This window comes from Schistocerca serialis, chromosome 4, assembly GCF_023864345.2.
Source record: "Schistocerca serialis cubense isolate TAMUIC-IGC-003099 chromosome 4, iqSchSeri2.2, whole genome shotgun sequence".
NCBI lineage: Eukaryota > Metazoa > Arthropoda > Insecta > Orthoptera > Acrididae > Schistocerca > Schistocerca serialis.
In genome coordinates, this window is record NC_064641.1 from 198,738,209 (window position 1) to 198,765,268 (window position 27,060).

Sequence of the window (27,060 nt, forward strand, 5' to 3'; positions counted from 1 at the left end):
CCCCAACGCCTCCAATAAGTCTCTCATTCTGTGAAGGGGAAACACTTTTGTTTAACGTCATGTAGGACACTCCAGCCGCGCCCGGGACAGAGCTGCGGTCTCGTAGAGAAATCGCCTGCAGTTGTGCGTTGGACTATTTAACATCAGATCCACACCTATAATAAAGCAAGTATTGAAAAAAGGAAAAATCATTCATGACGATAATAAATGTCCTCTTTCCATAACAATAGACGAAGTCCATTTTCATCTAGTTTTATGAGCAAAATCGGTATAGTTTTATACGTTCGACTGTACTCGCATCTCATTATTGTGTGATGTCCAGCAATGTGTACCACCACCAAATGATCAGCAGACACATACGCACCCTGTGTAAAATCAGGAAAAAAAAACCTTCGACTAATCTGATGTGAAAACTACTGATCACTGCAGAATGTCCTCCTTATTTCGAAATTAAATTGATCATGAGAGTCACTTTGCACAGTGAGTAATTTTTGTTTTTGTTCTGAAGTCGGATTACACTCACCAGGTAGGTCAAATGGAAATATGTGGAGGGAACATGTTGTTCTTTTGGAGGTTGGCTGGCTCTGAGCACTATGGGACTCAACTGCTGAGGTCATTATTCCCCTAGAACTTAGAACTAGTTAAACCTAACTAACTTAAGGACATCACACACATCCATGCCCGAGGCAGGATTCGAACCTGCGACCGTAGCGGTCTCACGTTTCCAGACCGCAGCGCCAGAACCGCGCGGCCACTTCGGCCGGCTCTTTTCGAGGAACTCTATTGAGAAATAACACCTGAAGCTGACCACAGAGGGATTTTACAGCCCAAAACATACGTTTCACGTAAGGACGTTGCTACTAAAAACCCGATCCTCGCGACTGTTACCGTCACCATGCATAAAAAGTGGTCTTACATGAACAGGTACACACAGGAGTCACTGATAGTGTTACTCTTTCCGGTAGAAATGCTGTTAGCGATTTAGAATCAAGTCTATTCATTCAACCACTCACTTGCGTTGAATACTGTAGAGACATCTTTTCATGATTACAGCCACTGGTGAATAGTATTCGAGGCACTCTCATATCTCGAAATGAGTCACTTTTTGTCTCTCAGGGCGCATTCTTGTCTATCATCCAAACACATGTGGTGACACTATTAAATATACAGGTATTGGTACAGGAGCACGTGGTTCGTGACCAAAGTCGCTCCCACAGACTGGTGTAAAGTTTCATCACTTGTACTGTAGGATGACCGATATACAACCGTCTATCAGTCACCTGAGAGGGTTCCTGTATTGTTTTTTCATAAGCAGTTTAATAGATTTTTTTTTTGCACTTGTAACATGTCCACAGAGTGTGCACCGCCATACACTTTGTTTTTTCTACCATGACAGAGACCCCTCTCAGCTGCCGCTAAACCAACATTGACACTCTTCGACCCTCTGGCTCTCACAGAAAACTGAACGTCTCATGGCATAAATTATACAGCTACCACACCACAGTCTGGTAGAAATAAAACACAGACGCTGTGTTTCTCATTGACTAAAATGTGGTAGACATCGCAACATATGGAAACTGGAAGAATCTGCGGTATTGTAGAGTGCTTCCAACAACTATTCGAGGGTGATTACCTGTACAGTTAATCTCATCTTCCCATCGATGACTCGGTGCTCCGTTTCGAAAAGCACTGTTCCCTCATTTTGCGGTCACGTACATGATTACTGTCCGCTGTTAACAATCACTAGTAGGTGCTGTTCACAACATGTGTGAGATAGCACAAATAAAAGGAGGTACTGTTATCTTATTGGTGAAAAAAATAAAAACCTGTGTACGGTATCGCAGCATATGCAAATAGGACAAGTCTGTAGGAATGAGGAACGCTTCCAAACAACTGTATTAAGGTGATGACCTCTACATTTAATCCATATTCCACAGTGACAAGTAGCAGATAACCAGTGTTCTGTGCAGCTTCCCTCCATCTCAACGGAGTGGTGTCAGTCAATCATTATGCAGTAATCAACAGCATAACCAGTGGATGTTTGGGATTGGTAAGACATCATTGATACGGAGCGATGTATTGTAAGTATTGTAATACACACCGTAGTTGATACCGAGATCAATTTCAGCAATTTCATCCAGCAGTCGTAGAGAGCAATATCCACCACATTTTGCATCCTGTTTAGAAACAGAGTGAGCTAACGCTATAGGAGCGTGTTTTGACCTGTCGGTGAAAGTGGGAACATGTTCTCGTTGCTCCACAACCCATGTACGACGTGTAAAGTCAGCGTCAAATGAAGCCTGCTCTAGCAACTCGATGACAGTACGAACAATTATGGTGGTATTTCTTGCTGGCGAAATTAGGAAGACTAAACTTCGAAGCAGATCACCGTCCCTCACAATCCATTCACATCTATCACCCAAACATTCTATCATCGTTATTCTTTACCATACAGCACACAAAAATTACGAACTATCTGCGTCCGTCATCGAGCGCATGTAACGACCCTGTTAAATATACAGGTATTGATCCATTGCACAGACCAGTGTAGAATTGCATCACCTGTACTGTAGGAGGATGACGGTATCCCACAAACTATACAATAAGTCGCAAGAGACGCTCCCTGTGACCCTGTGTCGTTGTTTAAAACATTGTCTTTTCTGCTGTAACGCTTTGTACACTGCTACACAATTAGTTTTTTCCCACTATGACCTCGAGGTCCGTGTCAGGTTCTAAACTAACATCAACGCTTTCTGATCCATTGCTTCTTGCTCAAAACTAGACATTCCACGGTATAAATCATGTTGCTGCTGCTGCTCCCATAACACACCACACACTGGATGATTTTAAATGACAGTTACAACATAAGGAAACTGGAAGACTTGGCTGCGTTGTGGAGAACCTCCCATCTGCTGTCTGAAGGTGGTGACGACCTCTAAACTCATCTTCCCATCGAAGAGGTAGTGAATGTCTTTGTGCTCATTTCGACTGACTCCTCATATTGCAATTGTGTATGCAATCACTGTTTCGATGTTAACCATCCCAGAAGGTGTGGCCCCTCCACCACAACCCTTTCTCCATCTCAAACAAGCTATGTCAGTCAATCATTATATGGTAACCAACAGCGTACCCGTGGACGGATGGTGTGGAGAAGACACCGTCCGTGCACTGTAATAATAAGCATCACAGTTGATAGTGCGAACAATTTTAGCAATTTTACAGTAACTTCGACGCTGACCAATGATGGGACAGCATGTTTCCTAATTTCTGTAATCACTAAACCGTCCCTTCTATACTTTGCAAGTGTCATGAGAATGTGGACAGATGACTGTGCAGTACGTCTATTCATTGTTAATTCTCGATTGTATACACTATCAAAGTATACCAGACAGCGCCCTTCATATTTCTAACACCGACAGGAAAGTGCATAATTTACGACCTATCTCTATGCAGGTGGGAGTCACAGAGCATTAGGAGACATCCTCTATCACTGTCTTTGACCAATCCACCCTGCAGTACTGTTACCGATTTATTCTGCAGCTCGTCACAAATAGACTACTACATTCCATGTCTTGTGAATGAATGCAGCATGCCGAGTCCTTGCCGATTCAAGTGCACAAGATATTTCCCGACGCGCCCATGTAAAGGAGGAGGGCAGGAGGGGGGGGGGGGGGGTGCGGAGCACTGCCACGTGATCGGTAGAAGCGCATTACTCAATTTCCCGCCATAATTAAAACTTCCCGCCAGTGGCCTGGCAGGGGGCGTGGCACTTTCCGACCAAAAGCCGCCATCTTGGATAATGGTACTCGCGTTATCAGCTGACGTCCGGCCGCCATCTTGGATGACGTCATGCCATATTACCAATTCTACAGGCCTACATTTTGGATGACGTCTGCCGCCATCTTGGACATATCTTTCAGCAAAGCACTCTGCACCGGCACCCCTCTCTCTCTATTATTGGGGTGGGTGAATATGGGGCGTGCGAAAGTTACCAGTTAGGCATGAAAATTCGACTGAAGAGGATGTGTAGGGGTCAAATGAAACCAGAAAGAAAATATGTTTGCGGTTAACATAGTTGAAATGAACTACCAGCAATGTAGAGAACATCTACAGAAAACAGACATCCAGCAGCCGTAAATTTATGGAATAATTTTGTTGTGCTACAAATCTAGGTGCAGCAAAACTAATTAAGCCATCCAGTAGTTTCTGTTTACTGAAGAAGCCACTACATCAAACTGGTTTCATAGATCTCTTCAGAACAAACGTGGGCACTGCACACCTCTAACGACAACATTGTTACCTCATTTCACTTATATGGGTCTGAAGAGGCACGGAAACTAGTACTGTACTAAAATTACTGCCAAATATATGGCAGTTGGATATCTGATTTACGCAATTCATCGACCAGGCGCAATCCCATTCTTCTCTTTGTGTAACATGGACTTAGAGAAACTAAGTGGTTCAAATGGCTCTGAGCACTATGGGACTTAACATCTGTGGTCATCAGTCCCCTTGAACTTAGAACTACTTAAACCTAACCTAACCTAAAGACTTCACACACATCCATACCCGAGGCAGGATTCGAACCTGCGACTGTAGCAGTCACGCGACTCCGGACTGAGCGCCTAGAACCGCTAGACCAACGCGGCCGGCTACAGAAACTAGACCACATCTTGTGGCTGATGACCAGAAACTATCAGTGATACAATGGAAACATCAACTGAATTTAGGCCAGACGTATAATTAAATACTATGTGTGTAAAATACATCCAAAAATAGTAACCTTCGCACTACAGATTGTCGCTGAGGTACCCAGCCTATCGGTCATTTCTCAAAACAAATAATGCTGTGTAAGGTACCTTCAATCACAAGGATTTACACCAAAAATGATGAATGATCACTACTCGCGAATGTTACGCATAGCCGCACTAAACAGCCGATCTAAAGTAACTGAAATAGCAAGCCGACATACCTTTACTGAAACCTTTGTCGTGATCTAAGAGCAAAAGAAGCAAAGTACTCCATTACTTACCACCTCCGACCATACAATGCACCAGAAGCTTCGTCTCTAGCACGCCTTTATCCCATACAGCTAGTGGGGGAAGGAAGAGGCTCTTTGTTCCCGTATCTCTACATTGCATGACGGTGGAGTGTTCACATCGTGCCACAGAGCTAGGTTTCTGGACCAACCAGAGCAGCTGAAAAGCTAAGTCGTCACTACAGCCGAATGATACTTCATGGCTGAGGAGAAACGTTCTTCGAACTATTCGTAATCTCTTAGTTAAACAGCCGCATATGCAGACATTGGTAGGAAAGGTGTTCACACATGCGTTTTTCCTTATCAGAGACAGGACGAGTAAAGTTGCCGTGAAGGTAAAAATTAGAGTAACCAGTTGCTGACAGTGAATCCCACCAGGATGGAACTATTCCATTGTTTCATTGTTATTAGATTTATTCGCTCATCCATCATACAGCTATTTACCTCGATTCTTCGTTTCTCTGATTAACACTAGATCCGCTAGTTTTTTAATTCCCCTAAAACTGCTGTCGGAAAAAGTGACCTATCTCTAGTCGATGCATTTACAGTTTGTTCTTAGTCTTTTTGTTTTAGGGGATAAGTTGTTCTGGAACAAATATTAACTTTATTGGTCTGTTATTTTGCTTCCGCTCTAAACATTTACTAAGATCGTGCTAGATACGTACAATTTATTTCAAAATATTGTAATGCAGCGACATAAAAATTTATTACATTCTTAGTTTTTGTCCAAATCAGCCTAAATATTCAAATACTTGAAAATTGTTTCTATCAAGAAACATTGTATTTTTTAAAGAAATTCAGCCAACTCCAGAAGTTTTCAGTGTAAAATAATATTTTCTACCGTGAAGCAAGAACAGATAATATACAGTCAATATATTACCGTAATCTGATAAAGATCTATCTTTGATACAAGTAGTCTGAAGGTAAACGTTAGAGTCCGTGTAAGTAAACATGTTCCTTTCAGATACCTGTAACATAGGGAGCTTGCAGACCAGTTTGTGGCACGAAGCATATTTGTATATTAACGTTTCCCCTACTTGTAAGGTTGCCGTACTTGGCAGTGGTGGTAACTTCCAACGACTTCTGATTACTGAATAACAAGAGCTCTGAACCTGTTTACTGTATAATATTTAGCAACTTTCAATGCGAACTTTAGATGGAAAATTTATCTTGTTATTTTGATGTCTGTGGCTCCTCGTAGATTGCCTAAGCATTGATACCTGCTAAATACAGCATTGTATGAGAGGTATCAGCTTGTTGCCTTCTTCCACCAGGCCTCACTGAGTACTTGCAAGTCATCTGGTCAACATCTACCTCCGTCTCACTGTAGCGTGTACTGGGTCATGCACTGACTTTACGTTACTTCCAACTTGTACACAGTTGCAATCTCTGTCGAAAACCATAATTGTCAGCATTTGGAGAAATGAATTGAGTGAACCGACATCTACACATGGACTGGAATGGTACACTGAAAGAAAATATGGACCAGAAATGTAAGAGAAAATTATAGGGCCTAGAAACGTAGAAGCTTTGACAGTTTCTATCAGTGTTTCTCGTATGTCTGACACGAATCTAACTCGCCATTAATTAGTCGCTCCGACGGTTTTGACCTCAAATCGAACCTGTGGAACCTCATGACTTCAGTGAAGAATTGACAGAACATCATAGACTTGTAGCATGGTATTCTCCACTTCTCTGACGAAAGGAAGCTAACTTCTGTTGCACTGCATTCAATAGTGCCCCTAACACGTAAAACAGCAAGAAATGCAGTAAGGTCTAATGATAATGATTATTTTCCACCCCCCTACACTCTGCACTTTTGATGTGTTTCAGAACAGATTCGTCTAAAATCAAACGCCAAAAATCCGAGGGAAATCACTGATAATACACTTTCCCACGTATGGAGAAGTATCACAATACTTTTTCCGTCTCTGCCCTTCAGGCATTCCAATAATGGTAGGAACTACATCGCACTTGGTTCCACAAGGAGCTTAAGCCTTTGTAGAAACGGTCAAAATACAATGAGAGTGTATTTTATGGGACTTGTGCCACCTTTTAGCATGTGTGTTGCTCAATCTACAGCGTTTGGACGAGAATCGCTATCGTCTCTATCGGTAGTTCGTTCATCATTATTATCTTGCAAAATGATAATTGTAACACCACTGTCAGAAGCTATGGAGGAAGAACAGCCGCTACTACTGTTTTAGAAGCATGACGGCGTGATTGCCTTCTGGATGAGGCTGCAGCTAGCGGTAAGTGAAATGAGAGTTTTTCGTGGAAGATCACAGCTGCAACGAAAACTGGGGAAAAATATTTTATCTGTGAATCTTTCTATCGCTCACCTTCTCCACTAATATCTACACGTGGAGATTTATCAGTATCGTCATCACTGTTCTCGGATTTATCCGAGTTCCCTCCTGTACTTTGTTCTGTATCATAATCAAAATTAGCTGAAATAATGTCTCCGTCTTCTCCTTCGGTTTCAAAATCTTCAGTATTTGTCAATGCTCACATTCACCTGTGCCACCACGCTAGCGAGCCATAGTGCACAACTATTCTTCCCAGAGCATGTCCGAACTATTTGTATACTTGTGAAAGAGCAGCACTTACCCTTCCAAACCAGCATTTCAGTGACAGAAAACAATAAAGACCAACAACAACGTGTAGCAGTCAGCAGCATCGAGTTTATTCAGTGGTACAAAGTGGGACGTAAATGTTTCATCATTGCATTAGGCATTTTTTAATTTTTTTTCTCGAAAACTATGCATCTGACGAAGCTGACTGGTGCTTCAAATTGAAATAGGCTAAGAAATATAGAAAGTCATGAATGCTTATCAGTCTCATAAAACAATTAGAGTAGAGAGAGGGACTAAAATTTTGCTGTGGGATGAAAATATCCCGTCAGCGGGTCCAGTATTAAGTGATGCAACAATTTATATTCAAATAGTGAGACAGATGTTTGCATATGTCATAGAATTTGTGGAATTAGGTCATTCCAACTAATCTGGTATTTAGCTTGTATGTTGTACTATACTCGTAAATTAGCTGAGTCCCAGCGAGCCTTCGCAGAATTGGGTGGCCCTAGTGCCTGATTTCAAGAAGTAAATGAATTACATAGTGACATGTAAGAAACTGAAACACATTGCAACCGAAGGTTGTGAGGTAACAGGCGAATTGTGGCGCCCTGAAAATATTCTAAGTTCGGAGTTGGCGTGGCTGCGCTGGGCCTCTAGGCGGGTCACAGCCAAGCAGCAATCAAGTAGTGCCGAACGTTTGCTTAGCCCCTCATATAGAAATTAGTAGTAGCCAGTTCAATCATAATACCTCAAAAGGAAACATGTACATTACTATTATTTCCACGACGATTCTGATGATGAAATCAGATTTTCAATATATTCATTAGTTTAAAGTTTAGTATCTGACGATATATTATACAAGTAACACCCAGCAACGAATTTCCAAAATATAAACGGTTCATCCGATTTTGTCGATCGCCGTGTCTTTAGGACGCTATTAGTGTAAACCTAAATTGGTATAAATTACAGACATGTAACTTGAATAGTACATGTGTTATTGGACGTCAAAGTGGCTGATTACCATCGATCGCATCAGGCCATAAGTACTCCACAGTTACACGAAAAAACGGTAGCAGCATGCTTATTAAAATATTTATTCATCTATGTCTTTGTTTATATCCGATATATACTACTCATGAAGAAATTGGACAAATATTTATTGTGTTTTAGAAAGCACAAGGACGTGAGGATACTGGCCTACATTTGCTTGCTGTTCCTTTGATTTATGTTTATTTAATTTGTTTGTGTATTTAATAATGTATCTTAGAGCTTGTTTATGGTCCAGCGGTAGGAATATTTATTTAATTTCAAGTTATTTAAATACAAATCCAGTATTTCGTATTTGTTTAAATACGTTTCTGAGTGTATGTTGGCTTGGAGACATGGAGGGAGCGCTCTAGCCAGTCACAGCGCTCGTGAATGGGGAGACTGTATGGAAGTGGGAGAAGAGCATCGTTTTGAGAGAAGGACAGGAGAGTTCTGAATAGTACAGCACAGGACACGGCGAGAGTCTGGGACTGTACGGCAACGGACGAACTGTCGCGGGAAAGACTTGGATAGTGGAGCAGTTTGCGCTTGGTCGCTGAAGATAGAAATATTTCGGAGTGCCGACTTCTGCTCTTGTGTGATTTTCGTGGCTTCTCTAGTGAAGATGCCGTATGCGTTTGGAAGTGAATATCTCGCGAGCTATCTTGTTGTTCATAACAGATTACGTGCAGTAGGAATTTATTGTTTCCCTGTTATACAACTTATATTTTATTTAATTGCTGGACCACCTACATCAAGAAGTGTTTTGCAGAAATATACCATATTCTCAAAAGTACTTCTATTACCGTACTCATCATTTAAAGTAGTTAAGATAGCACCTGCAGAGTTTACTTAATTGCAATCTTTCATTTATAAATGTCTATGTTACGTTCAAAATTCGCAATTGCCGAGTGATGGGAACCTTCGACCATTCAATTCATGTATCTGTTCATATTGTATACTATAGACTTAGCAGTATTTGGCATGTAATGCAGCAACTACGTATCCCAGCCCCAAGACCACGAAACCAGCAAAAACTTTTAATATTTCAACACTGAGTCAGAGGGAAGGTAGTTGAGGGCCACACCACCATCACATCATTTCAATTTTATTAATTCGAAAGCCGACAAGGATTTGGTGTTTCTATACATTTCTCTACTGAAATCAAGCACTATCATGTTGAATTGCTATTCATAAATACTTGCCAGTCTATAAATCGTAGTTCTCATAAGAGACAGTGCAAAAGTGTCATGATAGTATAGTAATCGACCCTTTAGCTTTAAGTAGCCATGAGGTCTATAGTGTTACCAAATAGCAGTGTCCATGCTACTACTACCCATCCTCTCGCATTCCTTCCTTGTTCCCTTCTTTCACTCTCACCTCTCGTGTTTGGTAGGTCTAGAATGTGCTATTTACGGTTTTCACCGATAAATTTATTTATAAGCATTTATTCACCCAAACTACCCTCCCCACCCAGATCACTTCTTCCTTTCAAGACTAGTGCCATGCTTTACCTGTATTGTAGGGATATTGATAGCATGCAGAAAAAAAGGGTGATGTATGTACAGATTGGGTGCATGCTGTTATATACTCTAATAAAATAAGTACTAAAATCCAGTTTATAAATGAGAAATACCTGCAGAGCTGTAAAAAAGCTGATTACATAAAACCAAATATAGTTTTGAAATGGTAAACAACTATTCTCAAAGAAATTTTTGATTTTAAATGGGAGCCATCTAGCGCCTGCAATTATTTGTGTGCTTTATCTGTGCCTCACTGTCGGGCATTTGAGTGGTGTGCTTTAAAGAATGTGCATCCATGATGTGTTTAACTTGCTATGTAAATATAAAAATGTGTACTGTACACAGTTCAACATCTAAAAAGCGTCAGTGGATTGTTGTGTGTCCAAACATCCCTAGTTACACAGGGTACATTTCAGTTGTATTGTTTGTATTTGTGACAAGCCTACTTCTATTCTGAATCAGACCTTTGAGGGCCATTGAGGATTGCGGGACATACTATTCACTGCAGCGTCAACATGGCCTGTGTGACACAGTGATAATGGAACAGGACGTACACCATCAATAATTTTTGAAGGTATGAAAATGCAGAATTTCCATTTCCTCATTTGTGATGGCCAACATAAGTAATAATTTTACATATATGCTATGTAAATGCATCAAGTTACAGATCAGAAGGTATCAGTCGTAACTGGTGAAACTGGACATCAGGAATAAATAGTACTGAATGTGATCTTAGCCTTTAAACGTTGCTTCACAGCAAATATAGATCGTTTCACACTTCTCTAGCTTTGAGATATTTCAATCACTTTCGTTCGTCTCTAGTAGCCCGAATTAGACTCATTGGTCAATTACATCTGTTTTTGTTGAAGACTATTCTTAATATTGTGGAGTTCAGCGAGTCTCCGATCTAAGCAACTGCAAGGTCAGTTTGTAAAATACATTAATGTGACTCCTCTTCACAAACTGTTCTGATTGTTACAATATTAACTGTACCTTCTAAATAAGAAGGTTTGAATTTGATTGCTATTTCAAATTCAAAATTTTCTTTCGTAAACAACAAAAGTATTTTCCAATGGTAAAAATAATATTTTTATTATGCAGATGCCACAGAGATTTCCACAAACGCAGTTCAGTACTATATTTTCTCTCTTTCACAAATATCATACAGTTTCCTTTATTGTCATTATTCTGAAACACTACAGTTTCCATCAGTCTGAGCTCTTCCACTGATATACTATGTCTTTGTGAGACATGAATTTAACTAATCATTTGCTTGCGAAATGAGCCTATGGTACAAAGTACTTTTGTCATGTTTTGACTGACGCAGTTACCTGTCATACTAATATATTAAAATTTAATACGTGTAGGATATATATGTTACTTTTTTTGTAAATAAATCAAAGACTGAGGTGATCGTAACGTAGGTTTCATTAAATGTGTCAAGTTTGCAGTGTTCACTCGTAGATTAATACTATAAATATCCCAGAATTTCATTTTCTGTAAAACAGTAACTATCAATAAACTTGTCACTTTGCTTGATTTTCTTTGTACTGAAATGTTCTGTTATTTTATAAAAGCAACATTGCATTCGGCCGTTGTTTAGAGTGTCAAACGTACGTTTTGCGGTAAATGAATTTTTCGACATTGTTACGAACAATAAATGTCCTTATTTAGGAACCCCGTACATTGTGGAAATGGCTAGTTTGTGTCGTGAATTTTAATAAGAAGTGGAATTAAGTAAGCTTTTAAGTAAGCTTGTTATTAAGTCTGCAAGCAGAGATTTAAAATTCTCTTTGATGTACTTGCGCCGTATAAAATCACGATTCAGTGTAAATATTTTATACATAGACGGGCGAATCCGTGTGCGGCTGCCCAACACCGCCAACAGAAGCATGCGCTCGATACATTTTCTGTTTCTTTCTCAAATGCAAATGTCCAGATACAGAAAGACCATCATGAATAACGAATGACAATATAGGAAATATGAAGCTTACGAAAATAGCAGTGCCTTTTATACACGTCAAAATGTATGTTTCGTTTCTGTGAGTTTTCAGTCACGTTTAACGATTCTTGTACAGTGGCGTAGAGAAATACTGCAGTGTAGATTATGTTTAATTACGCTATTATTTGATAGTATTACATTCTTAGTTCTAAGAAAGATTGTTTATTACGTTTGGCTTGAGGTTTCATCTACCTCTAAATCTACATAGATAGTAAACCACTGTGCGGTGCGTGGCGGAGAGTACCCTGTACATCTACAAGTCATTTTCTTTCCTGTTCCACTCGCAAACAGAGTGACGGAAAAACGACTATCTGTATGCCTCCGTATGAACGATAATGTCACGTATCTTATCTCCGTTTCTGTTGGAAGCAATAGAATCCTTTGGCAGTCAGCTCCAAATGTCGGATCTCAAAATTTTCTCAATAGCGTTTCTCGAAAAAAACGCCACTTTCCCTCCAGGGAATCTCATTTGAGTAGCCGACGGATCTCAGTAACATTTACGTGTTGTTCAGACTTGCCGGTAATAAATCTAGCAGCCCACGTTGCTCCGACGTCTTCCTTCAATCCGACCTGGTACGGATCCCAATCACTCGAGCAGTACTCGAGAATAGATCGCACCAGCGTCCTATATGCGGTCTCCTTTACAGGTGAACCACTCGTTCGTGAATTCTCCCAGTATATCGAAGTCGATCAAACGTCTTCCCTACCACACTCCTAACATGATCGTTCTATTCTGTGAAGCAAGACGCAAGAAATACTGTATACCAACATTATGGGTTTGTTATTTCTACTCCTCCGCATTACCTTACATTTTTTCCACATTCAGAGCTATCTCCCATTCATCACACCAACTGAAGTTCTTTTCTGAGTCATCTTGTATCATCCTACAGTCACTCAACGTCGTTACCTTACCGTACACCACGGCATCATCAGCCAACAACCACTGATTGCTGCCACCCTGTCCCCCAATCACTTTTGTATACAGAGAACAACAGCGATCCCATCACACGTTTTGGGGCACTACTGACCATACCCTTTTCTCTGATGAACACTCAGCGTCGAGGACAACACGCTGGGTTCTATTACTTAAGAAGTCTTAGAGCCATTCACATATCTGTGAACTTATTCCGTATGCTAGTACCTTCGTTAACAGCCTGCAATGGGGCAGGCGTGTCAAATGCTTTTCGGAAATATGGAATCTGGCTGTGGCCCTTCATCCATAATTCGCAGTATATCATGTGCGAAAGAGCAAGCTGAGATTCACACTGGCGATGCTTTCTAAAACTAGGCTGTTTCGTGGACATAAGCTTCTCAGTGTCGAAAAAGTTTAATATATTCGAACTGACATTATGGTCAAGGATTCTGCAACAAATCGAAGATAGGGCTGTTGATTTGTAATTTTGCGGGTGCTTTCTTATACGCAGGAGCCACCTGCGCTTTTTTCCAGTCACTTGGGACTCCGTGCTGGGCGACAGATTCAGGACAAATGCAGGCTCGGTAAGGGCCATTGCCGTAGAGTACTCATTGTAAAACCTAACTGAGAATCCATCTGGACCTGGTGATTTACTTGGTTCCAAATCTTTCAGTTGTTTCTCTACGCAAGGGATGCTTATTGCTTATTACTATGTCGTCCATATGGGAATCTGTCCGATGGTAAAATGATGCTATGTTTACACGATTCTCCTGTGTGAAAGATTTTTTGAGCGTAGAATTTAGAACTTCGGCTTTCGTTTTGCTGTCTTCGACTGCCACACCAGTCCGCTCAAACAAGGATTGTTACCGTTTCTTTAGTAACTGTCCCGGTGATGTTGAATTTACAATACATTTTGCAGCACTATGTCCCTGATCTTTTATATTGGAACTTGGAGTTTCATAACAAGGCGGCAACTGTTTTTCTAAGAGTGGCTTCAGATTTGTCTACATTAAGCCAGAGAAATCGCACACTGGAATATGAGCCTCAGTGCCATTTCTGTTAGCTTCCTATTGGCTTCCATAGTACGTTACAGCGAAAGCTTCGAAACGTAACTGTCGCTCTTGCTACTGATGCGTGGTTATGTTAAAACGTGGAGAGTTCTCGTATCCACCGGGCCTTCATACGTCCTATGGAGACCATTCCTCATACAATTACAACAGTAATAAAATTATTATTTATTTACTTTCTCAGACGTGAAGTCTGGTTAAAAATGGAAAGTGACGCGGACCTTGATCAAGCGTCACTTCCTTTTAACTGTGTGGTATGTGTTATATTGCATTTAGGAACTTTCGGGTAATTGAACACGTATCAATAATTACAGATATCTGTAGTTGTATGTATAAGTTTGGATGTAGCTGTATTGCATTGATGTACTGGTGGATATTGTGTGGTATGACTCCTGTAGTTGATAGTATAATTGGTATAATGTCAACTTTATGCCACATGTCCTTGACTTCCTCAGCCAGTTGGATGTATTTTTCAATTTTTTCTCCTGTTTTCTTTAGTATATTTGTTGTATTGGGTATGGATATTTCGATTCGTTGTGTTAATTTCTTCTTTTTATTGGTGAGTATAATGTCAGGTTTGTTATGTGGTGTTGTTTTATCTGTTATAATGGTTCTGTTCCAGTATAATTTGAATTCATCATTCTCCAATACACTTTGTGGTGCATCCTTGTAAGTGGGAACGTGTTGTTTTATAAGTTTATGTTGTAAGGCAAGCTGTTGCTGTATTATTTTTGCTACATTGTCATGTCTTCTGGGGTATTCTGTATTTGCTAGTATTGTACATCCGCTTGTGATGTGTTGTACTGTTTCTGTTTGTTGTTTGCAAAGTCTGCATTCATCTGTTGTTGTATTGGGATCCTTAATAATATGCTTGCTGTAATATCTGGTGTTTATTGTTTGATCCTGTATTGCAATCATGAATCCTTCCGTCTCACTATATATATTGCCTTTTCTTAGCCATGTGTTGGATGCATCTTGATCGATGTGTGGCTGTGTTAGATGATACGGGTGCTTGCCATGTAGTGTTTCCTTTTTCCAATTTACTTTCTTCGTATCTGTTGATGTTATGTGATCTAAAGGGTTGTGGAAGTGGTTATGAAATTGCAGTGGTGTAGCCGATGTATTTATATGAGTGATTGCTTTGTGTATTTTGCTAGTTTCTGCTCGTTCTAGAAAGAATTTTCTTAAATTGTCTACCTATCCATAATGTAGGTTTTTTTATATCGATAAATCCCCTTCCTCCTCCCTTTCTGCTTGATGTGAATCTTTCTGTCGCTGAATTTATGTGATGGACTCTATATTTGTGGCATTGTGGTCGTGTAAGTGTATTGAGTGCTTCTAGGTCTGTGTTACTCCATTTCACTACTCCAAATGAGTAGGTCAGTATTGGTATAGCGTAAGTATTTATAGCTTTTGTCTTGTTTCTTGCTGTCAATTCTGTTTTCAGTATTTTTGTTAGTCTTTGTCTATATTTTTCTTTTAGTTCTTCTTTAATATTTGTATCATCTATTCCTATTTTTTGTCTGTATCCTAGATATTTATAGCCATCTGTTTTTTCCATCGCTTCTATGCAGTTGCTGTGGTTATCCAATATGTAATCTTCTTGTTTAGTGTGTTTACCCTTGACTATGCTATTTTTCTTACATTTGTCTGTTCCAAAAGCCATATTCATATTATTAATGAATATTTCTGTTATCTTTAGTAATTGGTTGAGTTGTTGATTTGTTGCTGCCAGTAGTCTTAGATCATCCATGTATAAGAAATGTGTGGGTATGTTCCAGTAATATTGTATCCATAATTTGTATTATTTAGTATGTTGGGTAGTGGGTTCAGAGCAAGGCAGAACCAGAAAGGACTTAATGAGTCTCCTTGGTATATTCCACGCTTAATCTGTATTGGCTGTGATGTGATATTATTTGGATTTGTTTGGATATTAAGTGTGGTTTTCCAATTTTTCATTACTATGTTTAGGAACTGTATCAGTTTAGGATCTACTTTGTATATTTCCAATATTTGTAGTAACCATGAGTGGGGTACACAATCTAAAGCTTTTTGGTAATCAATGTATGCGTAGTGCAGCAACCTTTGTTTAGTTTTTGCTTGATATGTCACCTCTGCATCTATTATCAGTTGCTCTTTACATCCTCGTGCTCCTTTGCAACAGCCTTCTTGTTCTTCATTTATAATTTTGTTCTGTGTTGTATGTGTCATTAATTTCTGTGTAATGACTGAAGTTAATATTTTGTATATTGTTGGTAGGCATGTTATGGGGCGATATTTAGCTTGGTTTGCTGTGTCTGCTTGATCTTTAGGTTTCAGATAAGTTATTCCATGTGTAAGCGTATCAGGGAATGTGTATGGGTCTACAATGTAACTGTTAAATAATTTAGTTAGATGTGAATGTGTTGAGGTGAACTTCTTAAGCCAGATAATTGCTATTTTATCTTTTCCAGGGGCTTTCCAATTGTGAGTAGAATTAATTGCTTGGGTGACTTCATGTTGCAAAATTAACACTTCAGGCATTTGTGGTATCATCTTGTATGTGTCTGTTTCTGCTTGTATCCACCGTGCATGCCTGTTATGTTGTACCGGGTTGGACAATGTGTTGCTCCAGAAGTGTTCCATGTCTGTTGTGTTTGGTGGATTGTCTATTTTAATGTGTGTATTATCTATTGTCTGGTAAAATTTCTTTTGTTTTGTGTTGAATGTTTGGTTTTGTTTCCTTCTATTTTCACTTTTTTTGAATCTTCTAAGTCGTTTGGCCAACGCTTGTAATTTCTGTTTCTTTTCATCTATTTGCTCTATCGCTTCTTGTTGAGAGATTTTACCCAACCTTTTTCGTTTTTATTCTGACATTTCATTTCTTATAAATTGTGTTAGCTGTCCGATGTCTTTTCTCAGTTTTTCTATTCTGATCTGTAGCCTCTGTTGCCATGCTGGTTTTGTGGGTTTCTTCTGTGTGTTGGTTGGTTCTGATCTCTGCCTACTGTGTATATTTAGTGTAGTGAGTGCTCCAATATAACTCTTCCATTGTTGTGTTTTCATTTATTTTGTTGTGTATGATTGTGTCGATAGTTTTTATTGTTGTTTCGACTTGTGGGTTATTTGGCAGTCTATGCAAGAATGGTCTAATGTCTGTATTTGTGTCTTTGTATTCTATATATGTCAGCTGAAATTTTTCTTCTATATCTAACATGTGTGTCACTTCGTGTTCTATTTGTGCTTGTTCTGGTGGCTGCCTTAAGATTTCGTTTTGCTCTGATTGTTTAATTGATGCGTGTTGTTCTTTGTTTGTTTACTCTGGGATGTTTGAGTCCATTACTGTATATTCTTCTTCTTCTGATTGCACATTATTTTATTCCAGTATATGTTGTACTTCTTGTTTGATGTTTTCTATTTCTGACTGGGGCATCCTGTTATTTTTTTATTATTATACGGATCTGATCAGCTAGTCGTTGTTCTGTTAAAAATTTTAATTCTGGGTATCTGGTAAGAAATGTTGTGTATACTTGTGATCTGTATCCAGTTGTGTTGGTTCCTAGGTTTGTTGCTTGGTAATAACAGAACATGAGGTGTCGATTACCTTCATCTGACCATCTCATCCTCTGTCTTTGTTTTTCTTCTAGGGTGGTTGCAGGCAGCATATCCTGCAAAGCACCTCTATTTGGATTTAAATCATTTTCCAGTTGGCTAGCAGTGTCGTTACCATTGTGGGCGGGCATAGGGTTCAAGCGTCGTCCACGACCATGACGACGCTTGTCCGAGGCTTCTTTAGTTCTGTCCTGAACCCACTAATCACACTAAAAGAGGGGTTAGCCCTATTAGTGGTTTGTTCTTTTCGTCGCCTTTTATGACTGGCAGAACATACCAGAGGCCTATCTTTTCCCGGGCCTCCACGGGGTTTCTTATTATTATTATTATTATTAATGTTATTATTAGCTGCACGTACAACATAACGCACAGAGCGGCGTCTTGCGAGACTTTAAGTCAGACTGGTCCACTTCGACTCTTCCGTCCGCAGCTCGTGGCCTCGCGGTCGCGTTCTCGCTTCCCGAGCACGGGGCCCCGGGTTCGATTCCCGGCGGGGTCAGGAATTTTCATCCGCCTCGAAATGACAGGGTGTTTGTGTTGTCCTCATCACTTCATCATTCATGAAAGTGGCGAGACTGAACTGAGCAAACGTTGGGAATTTGTACGGGCGCTGATAATCGCGCAGCTGAGCGCCACATAAACCAGTCATCATCATCGACTCTTCCGAAGAGTTTAAAGCCAGTGACCTTCCGTTCCAAACTGAACGAGAGTGTTTTTCACGCTTGTACACGTAAAATCTAGGCTGTTTCCTAACACTCGTTCCAAAATAGAAGTAAATTAGAAGTATGAACAGAAGAAACTTTGCATGTCTGATAACAGCTGTCACACTTGTGAGTGCATCCTTTGGGTAATTGATGTTGGTGGCTGTAAGAAACAGTTCGTATCGCGTCCGCTCCAGTCTCATTACTTTTGATCCAGTATCGTGTTATCAGGACCAATAGTGTAAATTCAGAATCCTAGGCGAAGTCAGGGCTGTTTAAACTACTCATCGGTTAAAATGTACCTATACGGAGAAACAAATGATTGCAATTTCAGAAAATTTGCATGATTTAGTCAAGAGATTGAGTTTTACAAATTCAGCAGGTCAGCAACGCGTTGGTCCACCTCTGGCTTTTATTCCACTAGTTATTCTGTTTGGCATTGATTGATAGATTTGTTGGACCTCCTCATGAAGGATATCGGGCTGCGTTAGATCGTCAAAATCCCTACCTGATTGGTGGGCACTTCTCACAGTGTTCCAAACATTTTCAAATGGGTTGAGACTGAGATCCGATGACCTCGCTGGCTGAGGTGGGGTTCGGCAAGTGCGAAGACAAGCAACAGCAACTCGTGGCATGTGCGGGTGGCTATTAGCTTGCTAAAAAGTAAGCCGTGGAGAATAGAAATAAGGGGCGTAGAATATCGTCGACGTACTGCTGTGATGTGTGGGTCTCTCGGGTGACAACCAAAGGGGTCATGCTGTGAAGTAAAACGGTACCCCAGACCTTCAATCCTGGTTCTCAGACCGTGTGGCTGGCGACACAACCCACCGCAGTCCTGCGCACACGTCTTCGGCCTGGAATCTCGTTGAATGGAGTAGAATTATCTTCAGCGATGGGCCCCAATGACCAGCGGAGACGGATACGGAAACGCTCTGAGCAGCGGTGCCTGACTGTCACCAGCCAGACCGCCTGACAACCAAGAGCGATGGCCTGGGGTGCCATTTTATTTCACAGCAGGACTCTTTGGTTGTCATCCGCGGATTACTTTTGAGCGAGATAGTGCGACTAGCACACAGTGAGAGTTGTTATTGCTTGTCTTCCTGCTTGCCTATTCCTACAAAAGCCAGAAAGGTCTCCAGAGGTCTCCCCAGCTGAGAATGCGTGGAATATTATAGAATGGGGATTTGGAGGCTCTGTTGCGTCAGTTGGGCAGAATAGGGCACAGTATCTCTCAGGAGGACATCAGATAAGTATACCAGTCAATGCCAAAACTAATAAGTGTTTGCAGAAGCACTCTCGTCCCATTCGAGTAATTTGCTCGTTCGGTTCAATTCTTTTGTATACATGCATATTTTGTCCTGAAATTTCTTTTGTGTCAGGCTATACCCTCTTCACGATGACTCCTCAATTTAGTGCTTGTGTTTCAGTTAACATGGCACTCGAGCTACAACGGTTTCTTCTATCGTTCACGTACTGCACACACTCCTTTCTACAGAAAATAAACAAACTTTTAATCGACAGCGAATTGGTTAGGTATCTTCTCACATTCCAGAATGGTCTACTTACTAATAGAACTGTACAGTAGTGAGCGTTGTTTTTATTTTCGGGGCTCTGTTACGTTTAACAGCCCCTAAAGATTTGTCTAACGATTGTCCATCTGCTGGCAATTTCAGTTTGCGCTGTGTACGTCAATTACCAACACTGGAGTCCAAACAGGAGACAACTTTACTGCTCGACTGAGTAAATAACAGTTGCTGTTAAATTTCTGAAGTCCGTTAGTATGGGGTTCAATGGCGACTAGCGAAGCCATAAAGCTGCGTAAAGGTACTTGAGGCCCTTCCAAAGGCTAAATACATCACTTGTAACAATGTAGATGAAGTTCGATCCTTGCATCGTCTTTATCTAGTTAGCGGGATGGAGTTATAGTCATGTGAGACATCGAATTACATGGAGACTGACGTGCGTCATGTCAGTCCAGTTTGGATTTCATATCGTAGGCTGTAGTCGGCGGTTCAGGGTGGTCTGCCTTCACACAGGGTGGATGTGACTCACCAAGACCTCTGGACGTGCAAAACTCTTTGAAAGTAGTTGTCAGAGAAGCAACAGTCTCCTGAGCAACACACAAATAACGGTTTGAATTTTTTGTCGTACGTTTTATAATAGCGATTGTCTTCTTCGACTACCAATCAAGACGTCTGCGCCGTGCGATCTTGCCTTATTAGGATTTTAAAACCCCGCTGCCTGTCGTCAAAGTGACGCTCCCTGGCAGCAGTTTTCGCGAAACGTGATGCGGTCTGGCAGGGATTCTTCTCTCTCGTGTTCTGCGGGAGTTCTGATATAACTAGCAGTAAAGGCCGCCTCTAGCAGTTGTGGTGATCGGTTTTCCTCGTTGTGTCGCAAAGGCGTAAACTCACGTATCCAGATGTTGCGACAGGCTTACTATCGGGCCGTCGTGTTCAGTAGAGCGCAGCAGCTCACTGTCCAGTATGCTCCAAGGCAGCTAAAGTGCTTCAATTAGTTTGCTCAGCTGTTCGACCATGGTTTCCCATTTGTCAATGTTGAAAGCATGGGCTTGGATTTTTCCCTTCTACCAGCTGTAGAAAGAGTTTTTTTCCTGCAGGAACTTCAAGATCACATCTTCTGGTGGCTTCAGTGTGTGTTTGTGGTGCTAGTGACTTACGCATCACTTGTCAAATGGATCCGTTGGTTTAGCATCGACGCGTGTTTAGTGATTACTGATACTTGATGTGCGTTTTGTGTGTATAAGCCACATGGAGGATTAGTTGTTAATATTTGTCGGTCTAATGTTTTGCACCCGTAAGAGAGTGAGTTCCCGGCAGGTTTAGACACCACATACAGGTAAATCGGTTGTGGATCACTTTTTTGGTGTTCCTGAGAGATATGCCCTTCCTAAAGGGAAATTTACATTTATCATGCGTGTGAAATGTCTGGAGATTTAAGCTTCGAACGTTCATTCCCGATTCTTGGTACTGTAGGCTGTACATTGGCACTCTAATTGACATTATATATTGGATTTATATAACAGTGACTGCTCCGTTCACGTACTGAGTTCACTCACGTGCAATGAAACCTGCACAGTACTAGGCGCAATGCAGTATACTCCTGGAAGCGGGAATGTTTTGGAATTGTCTCTCTCCCTTGTCATATGGCTAAGTAACTTACTCTATCAGCAGCAGTTAAGGTTTGTTTCCTACGACAGCTATTGGTTGTTAGTTGAGTGGTTTTGTTGTGAGCTGGTTGGCGTATGTATTTCTGGTCCATCATTTATCAAGTGAAACTTCCCGGCAGATTAAAACTGTGTGCCGGACCGAGACTCGAACTCGGGACCTTTGCCTTTCGCAGGCGAGTGCTCTACCAACTGAACTACTCAAGCACGGTTCACGCCCCGTCCTCACAGCTTTAATTCCTCCAGTACCTCGTCTCCTACCCTCCAAACTTCACAGAAGCTCTCCTGCGAACCTTGCAGAACTACAACTCCTGGAAGAAAGGATATTGCGGAGACATGGCTTAACCACGGCCTGGGGGATGTTTCTAGAATGAAATTTTCACTCTACAGCGGAGTGTGCGCTGATATGAAACTTCCCGGCAGATTAAAACTGTGTGCCGAACCGAGACAGCTCTAGAATCATTTATGAAGTGTTCGGGATTCGGGTTTGACTCCCTCGTGAGCGGTTCCGCATGACGTATGATCGATGATGAGGCGCACAGGTGTCGTGTATTGTTTCGTAGGTGAAACATGAGAAACGTTAGTTGCTTATAGTTTGGCTCTCTCTCTCCGTATATTAAATCTTGTGTTTTAACATCATTGTGGGATCCATTTGAGACTGCTGTAGAGGTTTGAACGGATACCGTGTTGCAGCTGGGTTGGGAATCCGCTTGTAAAAATAAATATATTATCAATATTCAGTGACACATAATTTATATCCAAATAAAACTTCGCCGGTAAGCGAAAAGGTGTCATGAGGACACTTCCACTGGAAAAAGACTTCAGTTTAGTCCTAGAGTAGTACTACCATGTTGAGGGTGACTGAAATAAAAAGACTGAAAACATAACGAATATGTGACATAGTGCTAATGGTGGAGTGGATTGTCTGAGATCTGAAGGGTAGGGAAGATAGAACACCAAGAGAAAAGGGAAATATAAAGAGTAATTTGAAGTGGAAGAAAATTGCTGACTGCTGGTTTTTACCAATAAAAGTGTTCGCTTCGCACGTACAAATACCATGGCGTTTTAGTAAATGTGCTCACACGCAAGCTGCTGACAGTTCAGTAGCCTGTCGCGTAGCACGTAACCGGTCGGTGATGCTGTTCCTCTCCAATACTGATGCGACCTCCAGCGCCTGAGGACACGATCCGCTCCACTGCGTTAATGTACAAAACGCCGGTTCCGGCCATCTCACAACCGCTCCTTTCGTTCTAATTGAGCTTTCAGCATCTCTCTCTCTCTCTCTACCTGTACACTCATGACCACAGTGGCACATTCCGATGTTTTATCTCCAGTGTCCACTAGCGGTACAAAAATTTCTGGCCAGCAGTTTGGAAATTATCGACGAAAGGCACAGTAAGCACAGTGGTAGCCATGCAGTAATTGATGGTACGTGTAGACTCTTTACGTTCTTTTCTGCCTACCGGCGGAGCTAAATCAGCAGCGTAATAGTATTCGAGAGACTTACGATAGCTGAGTACGTTAACACAATGCGAATTAGTGTTTACTGTGCAAATTTCTTGAAATTAGTACTGAGAATGCAGATTTTGACAAACATACCCACTTCCAAATTGTTTGTCTACAAGAAAATCGCAAATCGAAGGAGCAGATTCTCTGTTCCATCACCGTTTACAATCGCACGTGGCGATTTCTTGCAGATTTTACAAGTATGCTTTTGTGATTCATATTCCAGTGAAAACAGCCGATTATTTCTGTACACTATTTGTACCTATGGCTCACTATTATGAGTACTGACCTTGTATGGTAAAACTCGCTTTATCACGTACAATCTGTTGCAGAAAATCTTGAATCGATATCGAGAAACACCCCTAAAGTCTTGGAGCTGACGAGTGCTGAACGCTCCGTGCATTTATTTCCTGTTTCACAAAGTGCGTCACCAATAGTGAACGTTAGGCCTTACCTACCTGCCGTGCCAACGCGTTTTCAACTTCCAAAGCTATCATCTGCCAACTTGCCACATAATCTGAGACCATGTTTGTGTAAATTTAAGCCTACCATTTTTTCCCAGGAAAATACGGGCTTTTTCCGACTGAAGATCGTGTTAAGTAGTGAGCTTCCTGACAAATGCAGATGTGACTACCAAGCGGGTTCGTGCTTCGCGCTGTTTATGGCTTTGAAATAATTTTGCCTGGTTTAGCTGTGTTGCTGGCTTAGTATCTCGTCCCGGCCCGTTGCATTGCTCTGGCAGTGCCCTGGTTGTTATCTGAACATTGTGCTTCTACGGTTTAAAACTTGGACTGTGTTACGATTTGTGGGGACGTGGAGATTTGATAGAAATCCGTCAGTCATGGCAATACTTTAAAAGAGAAAGGTTTTGATGTTAATTGAATGGTAAGAGTTCTTTTCGAATATTAATATTACCAGTGGGTGTTTGATTGGCGGGGAAAAGCACTGTCATGAGAATGTATGTGTTTAGTAATCAAAATTTACAAATCGTGTCTAAAGGTAGGGATTTTCTGTTCACTTAAAGGGAGAGGGGGCATGGAATTGGTAATTATAATTATGTTTGTGTGGATAAGTTAACCAGTGGAATTCGTTAATGGGCACTCTGTTCTCGATACTTTGTAAAGCTTGTGTCCAAACGTCTTTTATTTGTCTTATACAGTATAATATCACAGCCATGGTAACTTCTGAAAGTGAGCCTTGTGCTAATATCATTTTCCTGTGCTTTAGGTCAAGCTGTTGTTAGTCTAGCTGTAATACCTATGGCGTTACGTCTCGTCGTCTGACTGAGTTAACTAAACAGCCTATACTGTTTATGGTCTACCAAGTTCAACAATGCAGTAGTGCATTCTGATTTCTGGTAAATTCCGTAACTAACATCTTTCTAGTACGACTTGGTGATTGCAGTAAATCTGAAGTAATATTTAAGTATTTTAGCTAACTCATTGACTAAATTAAAATCAAATATTTGAAGTTAAATTTTCATACTACTGACGATCGATTCACATCAGCTTTTTAACAGGTTTTGGTTCCCAAATTTAAATTGAACTTACTGCCTTTTTGTAAGTTTATTAATATCATCCTGAAAGGTAACCTGTTTGGTCTACTTAATTGACTGAGAATGTTGCAAAATTTAGTGTACTAACAACATTTATTTTACCAAACGAGACAAATTTTACTAAAAAAGCTATAGATTGAATTCCCTAAACAACTAACAGATGATTAAACACTCCACTGGGTGGCACCTGGTTGGCAATGACAGTTACCTAAGTGATCAGTGAGTCAAGTACTCTGGTCTTGAAAGTGTGGATAACGCAAGCTGAATCGGTCTGACGCTGAGCAGACTTGGATTGATCAAAGCTACTGAAGTTTCTCTACATAGGTGCAGCTGAGAACAAGTGGAAATTGAGATGTGCACACCCTGACAATACCGGAGCGGCAGTACGTATCCTGTTTATTTCGTGCGGTGATGTGACTTGCAGCTGGCGAGATGTGTGTGGCGGTGGAGGTGAGATGTGAAGGCAGCACCTGTGAACCGATCGTGACGACAAAGGAAATGCAAAAATCTCACCGTCTACCGACCAGGCAGAGGGATCGCAATTTACTCTCTACCAGAATCATGGTAGATTTCACTGTGTGGCACACTCATTCTCTGGTCGTACCAAGAATCTATTTGCCTCTCTTATATGATAGCTCGCACAAGGATACAGAACATCAAGACTGGTAAACCAGAAACGAATTAGTATGCCCTCGACAAACGAGTAGTCCGAGACATTTGAAGTCACACTATTGGTACACTAAGAACTTCACCACATACTACGCAGTCTAAGCTACTCGTAAGTGAAGTCAGTCTCAGGACAGCTCCCAGGTACCAAACACCCATGCCAGAACTTCGACTAGAAGTGCTTACCAGACCAAAGTCCCACACCCGAATGCTTCCCACCTACCCAGAAAAAAAAAAAAAAAACATTTTCCCACAAAGTGCCTTCACACCATCTTGAGCCAATCTCAAGGCTCTAGCGGCGATAAATCTCCCCTCCCAAACGACAGCACAAACTCATGTCGTACCAGAGCAAGAGTTAGGAAACCTATGTCTCTGAAAGAAAAAGAAACCGCTAATTACTGGCTTTTTTAAGTTTTCGCAGAAGGGTAAAAGATGATTTTCTCTTAAGTTGTGTCTTCCCACAGCAACAAACGAACAGATACAGTCTCAAAGATCTTTATCTAAATCGCCTGTGCCTTGGAGCTTGTTAGTCCTATCTATGAGGTGTCATAGAGATTCCCTCTCCAAACGTTTCTCAGATGCCGCAGTTTCCTTATACAACAGGGACAGTCAAGGGAAATGGCTCACTGGCCTTCTTGCAACATCGACGAACTCGAAAACAGGTCAATTTATATTATGCGTGGCCCCTCACGCAATGCCTGGTTTAGGACTCCCCTGTGTTGACACGTTCGTTTAGACCGTCGCCCCTGCCCGAGCTTCTGCTGGCGCCATGGTAAGTATTGCAGCATTGTTCTGCTGGAGCCCTGTTCCGAGGAGGGGCTGCCCTGTCTGTCCTGTACAGCTGTGGACCTGTCCGGCAAGATTTACTAAGTAGTAGGCTAGCCGCTAATTGCTTTCAACTCCCAACAAGCCGTTTCTATGAGCTAAGAATCATAAAAATACCTCATTCTTTTAGCGCCCTACCAGGCTCCATCAAGGTCTGCTCAGGCCGTTAACTTTCTGAAGTCTTGCTCAAGGTGCGTCAGGTTGTAGTAAAATCTTCAATAATGTTCCGTATGCGAAAAATAGGTGAGAGAGTAACTTGTCTTCTCTCAATCCCTATTTGGCTGTATCTTATGTTTAAGTATTTCTGGCAGTCATACTGCGTTAGTTGAAACGCATTCCTTACAAAGCTACAGTTGGAAATCAGAATGTGTCTGTCCTGTTACTAGTCATGGATTTTTTATGTTTTACACAAGTAAATAAATATAAATTGTGTGTATCCTCAAATTGGACTCAGTGTTACCACCCCAGCAGCCCTATATTCTGCAGTCCTTCTTTCAGACGTGATCGATAATTCCTGAAATACTGTGTTAAGGGAACATTAGGATGACGGAAAGGCTATATCCAATAAATGTACTTCACCTCAGTGTTTAATAATACCCCAAGTTAACTACACCTACAAATCCCTCGTGTAACTGGAATTCTTTCTTTTGGTTTTTCTCGCCTGATTGACTTTGCTTACGTAGCTGCTTATTGCATAACAATGATCATACAAGACTGCTCAGGAAAAGCTTAGATTACACTTGAGAATCACTGCCTTGGCGTCTGTGCTGTCTAAAAAAGCCTGTTTTATTACATGACCAAGGGCGAATCTTTTATATAAACCAAACGTTCAGTTCCTGCGTTGGAGCCTGGGATGCAGAGGACAAATTCTTCAACTTTAGGAA